The following is an 11,385-nucleotide window of genomic DNA, read 5'->3' as shown; positions in this document are numbered from 1 at the left end:
CACTATTGTCGGTCCTGGTACCCTAAACCACCAGACTCCATTTTTATCTGCCAAAACAGGGACACAACCGGGTTGCCCTGTTTATTGCCTCTGATAGTGAGTGAGTGAGTGAGTGAGTTGGGTTTAACGCCACTTTTAACAGTATTCCAGTTATATCACAGTGTGTCAGCTTAATGTGGGAGGAAAGCCCGAAGTGATGCAGGTCTCAAACGTTTACCACTTCGGTGAAACCCACGAGCACGGGTATGGTGCTGACAAACCTAGAAACATAATCGGGGCGAACCGGGATTCGAACACACAATCATAGGTTTCTGGCGTGCCCAAGGGACGCAACTCTGTACAGCGAATTGCGGCGCCTTAAACGACTGGGCCACCCGTGCACCCTGGTTAATGAACAATGATAATCAATATATACCCATGTGGTGAAAAATACAGGTAACATGAATATATCAATATTGAATAAATAACGCACACATATTTTTGTTTCAAATAACGAATAACTACGTAAACATTCTCCAGAAAGAACCAAAAATTAATTTATAATGACGTCAGCTGTGTCCCCCCCTCCCCTCTGACAGTGGGAAGATGGACACACATTTTACCCCGGATCCCCACAGGGTCGAACTTGGTTGAAACCATTATCGAACCACAGTTTACGAATGAGCGTTTGCAAGAGTACATGGCTGTCTGTGTCTCCAATGGACCGCCTCCGTGGTCTAGTGGTAGAGCGTCCGCCCGGAGAGCGGAAGGCCCGGGTTCAATCCCCGGCAGCGCCATACCAAAAGACGTTTAAAGATTGAGACGTAATTGTTGTTACCCTGCCTCGCCGTAAGTATGCTGTGTCTGAGTGGGGTTTTCATGTTAAACTGCGGCGTGGTATCTGAGTGATCTAGCACTATAAATCGGCATCAGTCCGGACTAGTACAAGCAGCCACACACACACGTGCATGCACGTCGCTACATAAGTGCAATAATCTTGGACGCGACGAATCAATATGATTAGGGTCATCTGAAAATAACTGTGTGGGTGGATTGTGAGTGCGGTTAATAGATGTAAGAATTCTTCGAAAATGATCACTTCCATATCAGTGGTGTGGAATGTTAAAAATGAAATACCATGAAATGATTGGTTAGAGGGCCAATATGAGGATTTCTATAAAAGTGGTATTAAAAGCTTGAAGGACAAATGGAATAAAAGTATTGGGGTGAATGGAGATTATATTGAAAAATGAAAGTGCAAAAGATATTCTGCGACTTGGTCTTATATTTGAAGTTGCAAAAATGAGATACCATGAATTGAACGGATTCTTTGGAAAGTGCATAAAATAAGTGTTTTATTCATCACATAGTATAGATATAATATCATGACGAAATTGACATTTCCACACAGAGAGTTACATCAATTTAGATCACATATGATGACACTGGGAGATTTATGTTAATGCCACTCATTATCTCACAAAACGACATGCTTGTGAATGGCAGCCTGATCAGTCTATGGTGCATGTGTTAACTAATGCTGTGCATGTGATTCAGGGTGACGCTGTACTATGCAGTGATCCATGGGTTCTAGCTGGTACAGATCAGACGATTTAGAGGGCCCTAAGCATGCTCTCCCCTTAGCAATGCCGTATTGAAAGTTGATATCAGCTTGGTTCATAATTGGGAAAAACAAGAGGCTGTGATTTCACACAAAAATAGCGTTGGAACGTTACATCTTGCGTCATGCATTTAACCTGATGTGTGAGACAACCTCCCACATCATTACTCTGTCATCACCAATTCTTTCGTCAGCAGGCAAAACGTTCATGGGGACGTCACACCCTGGCTTCATACAGCATACATTTTGACTCATCAATCGATCAAAGTAGCTTCCTGTTTCCATCGTTGTATCAATGACGTCGCTGTTGACGGTGTTGTTGCGTCAAAATAACAACTCTGACCAACCAAATACCGTATTCGACGAATTCGCTCTAAAAAGCGCCCATGGCGACATTTTCTGAGATTTTGGCTAGTGAACAATCCCAGTTAGCACCCCATCCGATTGATCAATGTACACAAGACTTATTCGCGTATAATACGCACTCGTGTGTTACATGCACCCTTAAATATGGGCATTTAATTTGGAAAAATATATCTGTCGTACATAAACATTTCAGGCTGTCAGCATAAACCACGAATTTTATCTTTCAACTCTGTTTTTTTCACCAAAATAATTTTCAAATAAGAGCCCCCTATTTCTAATTTTGAGAGCGCCCTCAGGCGCTTATTACGTCGAATACGGTAGTTTGCTCTGAAATCAGCCTCTCGAGGGGACCCCGCCCTGCTAAGTCAGATGTCCTGTGCAGTCTTTGTATTGTTGACGTTGACAAAGATGCGGTTTTGCTGCAAATGCCGTACCTGTGTGAAGTGGCCCTGCACAGCCAAGGTCATATGATCCAAGATGTTGTTGGTACCAATACCTATATCACAAAATGGTGCTCTGTGTTACACAAAACCTGGCAACACCCAACATATATATTCATGCTTCCAATCGTCCGACGGAAACGAATCCTTGCTTCAGGATATATTTATAGCTGGAATAATGCGTCGATATACCATACTCACTCACTCACTTTAAAGATTTTGAAATAGACAGTTTGAAGTTAGTTTTAAGAGCAACAGGGCTGCGGTGATAACACCTAAATAGAAGATCAGCTTAATAACCTGGAGAAAAAAGTAAAAGGTGAACTGAAAATTAACTGTACACTGACATTTATATAAGACAGTTTTACAGTGTATTAAAGCGTTGGCACGTCACGCCGAAGACCCGGGTTCGATTCCGCACATGGATACAATGCGTGAAGCCCATTTTCCGGTATCCCCCGCCATGATATTGCTCGAATATTGCTAAAAGCGGCGTAAAACCAATTTCACTCCCTCACTCCCTCAAAAGATTTTGTCTCTGCAAAGTGTTTCAAAAGACCTGCACATTTACTCCCAAAACGACAATTGACGCGTTTCTCAAACACACAAGGCAGAACAATGTCTTTACCGTTTGCTGACTTGGAAGTCTTTTTGCTGGAGAGGTGAAAAACATATTTTCTTAAATATTAAGCGATTTAGTGCATGATGGCTCGTTGGAAAGCTCTTCAAATTCTGAGACGTTTGATACCAAATCCGACACACCTATAAGTGGTCGTTAGGGAAATACAACTGTTTGAAGGTGTCCAAATTTACGTCCCCCGCCGTGATATTGCTGGAATATTGCTAAAAGCGGCGTTAAACCATACCCACTCATCCACCACAGTATATTACATATGTTTTACAGACAACTGCAGTGTACAAGGCGCATATTATATACAAGTCGTTTGATAAATTTGTTCTGTACACAACCGCTCGATATCTGACAATAAACTCGTGTATGGTTTTAATAAGCGACCCTTCAGTCAATGTTCTAAACGTCCAGGGTGTTTATACGGCGAATACAGTACCTAACCAAAACAGTTTTGACCTAAAGGAAGCCTTACAGACATTAAATGTTCATGTCTTTAAATACAGCGGAAAAGCTGTCTTAACATTAGTCTAACACTATACCAGTTGCTACAGACTGCACATTATACGTTGCTACTGACTGCACACTATACCAGCCACTACTGACTGCACGCTATACCAGCCACTACTGACTGCACACTATACCAGCCACTACTGACAGCACACTATACCAGCCACTACTGACTGCACACTATACCAGCCACTACTGACTGCACACTGCACGCTATACCAGCCTCTACTGACTTCACACTATACCAGCCACTACTGACTTCACACTATACCAGCCACTACTGACTGCACACTATACCAGCCACTACTGACTACACACTATACCAGCCACTACTGACTACACACTATACCAGCCACTACTGACTACACACTATACCAGCCACTACTGACTACACGCTATACCAGCCACTACTGACTACACGCTATACCAGCCTCTACTGACTGCACGCTATACCAGCCTCTACTGACTGCACACTATACCAGCCACTACTGACTGCACACTATACCAGCCTCTACTGACTGCACACTATACCAGCCACTACTGACTGCACACTATACCAGCCTCTACTGACTGCACGCTATACCAGCCTCTACTGACTGCACACTATACCAGCCACTACTGACTGCACACTATACCAGCCTCTACTGACTGCACGCTATACCAGCCACTACTGACTGCACGCTATACCAGGCACTACTGACTGCACACTATACCAGCCACTACTGACTGCACGCTATACCAGCCACTACTGACTACACACTATACCAGCCACTACTGACTGCACGCTATACCAGCCACTACTGACTACACACTATACCAGCCACTACTGACTACACGCTATACCAGCCACTACTGACTACACACTATACCAGCCACTACTGACTACACGCTATACCAGCCACTACTGACTGCACGCTATACCAGGCACTACTGACTGCACACTATACCAGCCACTACTGACTTCACACTACACCAGCCTCTACTGACTGCACACTATACCAGCCACTACTGACTGCACGCTATACCAGTCACTACTGACTACACGCTATACCAGCCACTACTGACTGCACACTATACCAGCCACTACTGACTACACGCTATACCAGCCACTACTGACTGCACACTATACCAGCCACTACTGACTGCACACAAAACCAGCCACTACTGACTGCACACTATGCCAGCCACTACTGACTGCACACTATACCAGCCACTACTGACTACACGCTATACCAGCCACTACTGACTGCACACTATACCAGCCACTACTGACTACACGCTATACCAGCCAATACTGACTGCACACTATACCAGCCACTACTGACAGCACGCTATACCAGCCACTACTGACTGCACACAAAACCAGCCACTACTGACTGCACACTATACCAGCCACTACTGACTACACGCTATACCAGCCACTACTGACTGCACAAACCGCAGGATACTGCTATACTCGGGAGGCGTGCGTATAATATCAGCTTCGTAGGTGGTCTGTCATGATCACTGAGCGCTTTCGGCCTGATTAACCATGTCATAAAATATATTTACATATGTGAGTGAGTGAGTGAGTTCGGTTTAAGGCCGTTTTTAACATTATTCCAGTTATATCACGGCGTGTCAGCTTAATGAGGGGGGGAAAGCCCGAAGTGATGAGGTCCCAGACGTTTACCACTTCGGTGAAACCCACGAGCACGGGTATGGTGCTGACAAACTTAGAAACATAATCGGGGCGAACCGGGATTCGAACCCACAATCAAAGGTTTCTGGTGTGTCGTCTTGTCTACGTACACGACTAATGCTACGGAATAAGGTGTATCTTATTTGCCGTAATAGTAGTATTGCATGACCACGCCACAGTTGACGCTTCCCTGTGTATTTCTTACCAATGTCAATTTACCACGATACATCTTATTTTAGGATGAGTGATTACAGCCCTAATACGTCATACTATTTTAAATATTTCCACTCAAGATAATAACCATAAGCTTTTAACATTCTTGAAATGTTGTTATTTGATGATATATGCAGTTGCTTAAAAGTAGCTTCCTGTTTCCATTTTCAGTATCGCTGACGTCGCTATTGACGGTGTTGTTGCGTCTCAATAACAACTCTGACCAAACAAATACCGTATTCGACGAAATAAGCGCCCCGCTCTAATAAGCGCGACATTTTCTGAGATATTGGCTCGTGAACAATCCCAATTAGCACCCCTTCCGATTGATCAATGTACACAAGACTTATTTATTCGCGTATAATACGCAACCGTGTGTTATATGCAACCTTAAATATGGGCATTTAATTCTGGAAAAATATATCTGTCGTACATAAACATTTCAGGCTGTCAGCATAAACCGTGAAATTTATCTTTAAACTGTTTTTTTCACCAAAATAATTTTCAAATAAGAGCCCCCTATTTCATATTTGGAGAGCGCCCTGGGCGCTTATAACGTCGAATACGGTAGTTTGCTCTGAAATCTGCCTCTAGAGGGCATCCCGCACTGTTAAGTCAGATGTCCTGTGTAGTCCTTGTATTGTTGACGCTGACAAGGATGCATGACTTTTTTATCAATTGGTTCTTGCCGTGAATATTTGTCAAGTTATTGATGCGCGAAAAGCAATATTAATTCATTCATTTATTCACGCCAATGTTGATGCGGGCGAACACTTTACTTGCCTTTGCATGTGTTTGTAACAGTGCTACGTACCGGTTGACAGGATATGTTACTTTTTTCGCGTTCTGGTTGTGTTTATTAATCTCTATCGCTTAGTGATGATACGAGGGGCGTTCAATAAGTTTTGCAACTTCAAACAATGTAAACACAACCGAGTGTCGGGAGAAGCTTTTTGAAAACCATACGGGAATAAGATCACCACTGACCGTCAAACTTCGTATCAACTTGAATGACAAACCATGGATACAACAAATGGCTCCATATCTAGATATAAGTCAATAAAGTTTCTGTAGTTTTATCATAAAAAATCGAATCGATCGTGTTTGGCGTCTGCATCAATCACAGTGGGCGGAGCTTATTTACGGTTGCGCAATAAATAGCAAAGCACATGGTCATGTGTACATGTGACACATTCAATGTATTTGTGGTCAAAGTGTATTGTGTTGTATATTTTTACGGTAGAACAGCAGCAGAACATTAGTTTCGGTTAATGTAACAGTAACGATACTTAAATACGAAATTGACGACAGGATTCTTTCAGTTCAATCCGAAAATTACAGATATTTGTTTAGTTTTGGTCATTTGCATTCAACAGTTAGATCTGTGCCACACAATAATCAGATTATATTTATAAAACTTAAATTATTACACAGATTTTTCAACTAGTGTTTAGGAAGGGGCCTAATTTGAAGCGCCAGAAGTGTCGCCAATATTTCTCAGCTTGACTACAATAGATGAATATGTCGCATGTATCAACATAACAATGCACATAAGCAACTGGTAAATAATAAGTAACGAAATATACTTGATGTTTTTGACCTACATAAGGCGTATCTAAATAATATTGTACTTACGATAAACGAAAACATATTCCAAGACAACTTTAATTATGAATTTCCTTTCCTTCACAGAATTTTCACACACAAAATTGAATTTGATCATTAGATCCACACTTGTCCCATGTATTTATTGTTCGGGGTATTTGGATACACTTCGTGCACAAGTTTTAAAATACAATCTGGGATCCCTTTCCCGTTTTGTCCACACCAATCCTTCATCTGCTGCAACGTTTAATTCCGTTTCTTCAAGTCGAAGTATATGCGATCTCTCAAAACACTTCGTTTATTTAGCTCAGTCCAGAATTCGAATCGACGAATGTCTGCAACATGATGGCCGCACCATTCCCTAACTGCGATTGCCTGTGCCGTGTCACGCATGGTTGACAAAAGAAGTGTGAACATACATATTTGGCTTCATCTGGTTCCACAATGAAATCTCGCTGTGACACTGATTCACTAATCCCAAGAATCGGCACTGAATTTGTCAAAGTTTCTGTTGGGAAGAGAGGCGCCATCTTGTCGATTCGAGTTGTGAATCGGAATGATGTCATCTTGAATTGGAACTTTCTCCACGATAAAGTCACCAATGTTATAATCGAAATGACCCAAGGCTCCCTGATTATCTCGAACAACTCTTTGTCAAATTAGGATTTATATGAAAATGTTTTGTTGCTCATATTGAAGACAAGCGAAATTGCAAAGTTTTTGACAGTTGTAAGCAGCAACTCGATGCGCTCATGGGGCGTGGTTGCTAGGAGATCGCGTGGTCAGAAAGGGGAAAACAAAATGTTTTTGAAAGTAATACAAGAAATCCGCATTGCAATCCAAAAGTACCATTTACGGGATATTTTTTTAATAATAATATTCACGAAAAAAAATCTTTTTCTAAAAGTGCAAATTAATTTATTAATTCATCCCAAGGTTGTAACCCTGATCACGTGGTGGGTATTTGGAAGGAATCTTGTGATGATGCCGTGTGTATTACATTGTTGAATTCAACTGCCCAGGAAGATTGTTGAGGCACATTATGACAGATGCTCGTCATGGATGGCGAAAAAAATGTATCTGAGAGAAACATTGTTGCTTTGAGCTTCGAGACAAAACATGTGTTCATGCCGAAGTAGTTTACAAGAGAGGATGATCTGTGCAGCCAGCGACCTGAATAAGCTTGATAAAAATAATGTTGAAATCCATATTCTCGCACATGACAGAATTAATGTGAACATGTATTTATTTTAACATCGTTTCGAAGTCTGTGAGGCTGTCCGTATTTCAATATTTTTATTTCCATTCCGACGTGAAATAATATAATGTTTTCGTGTCTTAATTTTGCTGTCGCTGTAGAAAATTGCGCACCGATCTAATAAAAGAAATACTACTAGATCTACCATTGCACCGTCATAAAAGAACCTGATCAACTTTTTTTAAACTTTTTTTTACACAATTATTTAAAGACATTTTTTTTATAAGTAATTTATTTTATCTCGTCCGCCCGCTCTCTGGTTAGTTTAGGCTTGAGGGGAGAAACACATACAAAAAATATGGATGGTCTTATGCAAATGACACTTGGCATGCCAATCAACAGGGATCTGGGTCACTGGGACCCGCCAAGTTTCACGGATCGAGTTACTTCGGCATGAGGAGCTTCATCGGACAAGTGAGACTTTGCCAAAATACATTGCTACTAGGCAATGAAAAAATGTCACGGAAACGACAAAAAACTACTTTGAAAAATATTTTGACCATTACCAGGTTTTTTTTACACGATCGTTGTCATCCAGATTCCAGATGAGGCAAGACGAACACAACGAAGAAAACACTGTTGAAATCACCGATTGCCGTATATACTGTGAGAAATGCTTTAATTTATAAACTGCAGATATACCGTACACCACAGGATAACGATTGGTGCCGTAACATTTATTATGTTTTTTGTTCAATTACACTGCTCATATTCATCACGACAGACGTATTTCGTTCTCGTCCAGAGATCTAAAGAACATCTATTCTGTGCTGGACTGTGTTGGTTAAATCGTGAACATTCCGCGGTATCATTTTATGAAGATGTGAAGACGACATGGCAGGTAGGTTTTGAAACCAAAGACCTACGCGTTTGTTGAAAAGTCTTGGAATCGTTTGATAGATATTTATTACCATTAAAACTTACGTCCTTGTCAAACGGCCCACGTGGGTGTGTGTTTACATGACGTCACCCGTTTACTCATTAACCAATGAAATGTGTGTGTTATCATGACGTCATATTGACCTGTCAGATCACTCGTATAAGCTCCGCCCATTAGCGTGCGGTAGATCCTACCGCAGATGCCCCTTAAATCATCCACCCTACAGCAAACAGACAAACCTGATTCAAACTCACCCAGGGCTGAGACATCTGCTCGTCATCAGCAAACCCGTAGTTAGCAGCAAATAAACCATCTCTCCGTCCGGGTACGTTGTGAATCGCTGTCCTCGGTGCCACGCCCTCCCGCCGCCGACCGAGCTCCGGAAAGGGCGACTGGCGAGGTTTCTGAGTTGCCACCTTGTTCACTGAATGGAGAATGATGACGCTGCATATATGACGCCAGACGACTCATGTTTTGCGATCAGTGTTGGTGAGCCTCCATATATGTCGGGGCACGGGTGGCCCAGTCGTCCAAGGCGCCGCGATTCGCTGTGCCGAGTTGCGTCCCTTACGCACGCCAGAAACCTATGATTGTGGGTTCGAATCCCGGTTCGCCCCGATTACGTTTCTAGGTTTGTCAGCACCATACCCGTGCTTGTGGGTTTCACCGAAGTGGTAAACGTCTGAGACCTGCATCACTTCGGGCTTTCCTCCCACATTAAGCTGACACGCCGCGATATAACTGGAATACTGTTAAAAGCGGCGTTAAACCCAACTCACTCACTCACTCACTCCATATATGTCTGAGCTGACCCGGCATCGGAGTGTGGGTGACCTGTGAGGTGACCTGAATGAATATAGAATATTAAAGCTGCATGACCATACGTATGATGACATGAATCACCATATACATGATGATATGAAGGACGATATCGTGTGATGATATGCATAACGATATGCTTGATGATATGCTTGACGATATGCATAAGGATATGCTTGACGATATGCTTGACGATATGCAGAAGGATATGCCTGACGATATGCATAACGATATGCTTGACGATATGCATAACGATATGCTTGACGATATGCATAACGAAATGCTTGACGATATGCATAACGATATGCTTGACGATATGCATAGCGAAATGCTTGACGATATGCATGACTATAGTCTTGACGATATGCATAACGATATGCATAACGATATGCTTGACGATATGCTTGACGATATGCATAACGAAATGCTTGACGATATGCATAACGTTATGCTTGACGATATGCATGACTATAGTCTTGACGATATGCTTGACGATATGCATAAAGATATGCTTGACGATATGCTTGACGATATGCATAACGATATGCTTGACGATATGCATAACGAAATGCTTGACGATATGCATAACGATATGCTTGACGATATGCATGACTATAGCCTTGACGATATGCATGACGATATGCTTGACGATATGCATAACGAAATGCTTGACATAATGCATAATGATATGCTTGACGATATGCATGACTATAGTCTTGACGATATGCATGACGATATGCTTGACGATATGCTTGACGATATGCATGACCATATGCTTGACGATATGCATGACGATATGCTTGACGATATGCTTGACGATATGCATGACGATATGCATGACCATATGCATGACGATATGCTTGATGATATGCTGGACGATATGCAGGACGATATGCTTAACGATATGCATAATGATATGCTCAAAAGACGGTACTTGTTGTTACCCTGCCTGGCGCTCGGCATGAAGGGGATAAAACAAGGACTGGTCGGCTCTGAGTCAGTGCAAAGTGTCTGAGTGGGGTATTTATGTTGAACTGCAGCATGGTATCTCAGTGGGCTAACACATGACAACCCGTATAGCTTCGGATTAGGCCACGCACACACGTGCATGCAAATCGCTATATAGGTCCAATAATCTGGAAAGCGACTTTAAACCTCACTTCACCTTAACTTGCTTCTCCTCTCCTCTCCTCTCCTCTCTTCTCCTCGCCCCGCCCATTCCAGCCCCGCCCCGCCACCTCACCTCACCTCACCTTGAGTTTACCGAGAGCACGGCGAACGCCCCACCTTGTCGGGGCATGACAACACGTTCAGCCTGATACAAGAATCGAACCTGCCAAATCCATCTTTGTCAGACTTTTGAGATTAGGGTGATCAGGAATCCA

Source organism: Haliotis rufescens, unplaced genomic scaffold (genome assembly GCF_023055435.1).
Source record: "Haliotis rufescens isolate VD_foot unplaced genomic scaffold, xgHalRufe1.0.p SCAF_34, whole genome shotgun sequence".
Classification (NCBI taxonomy): Eukaryota; Metazoa; Mollusca; class Gastropoda; order Lepetellida; family Haliotidae; genus Haliotis; species Haliotis rufescens.
Note: the sequence above shows the minus strand (reverse complement) of the source record.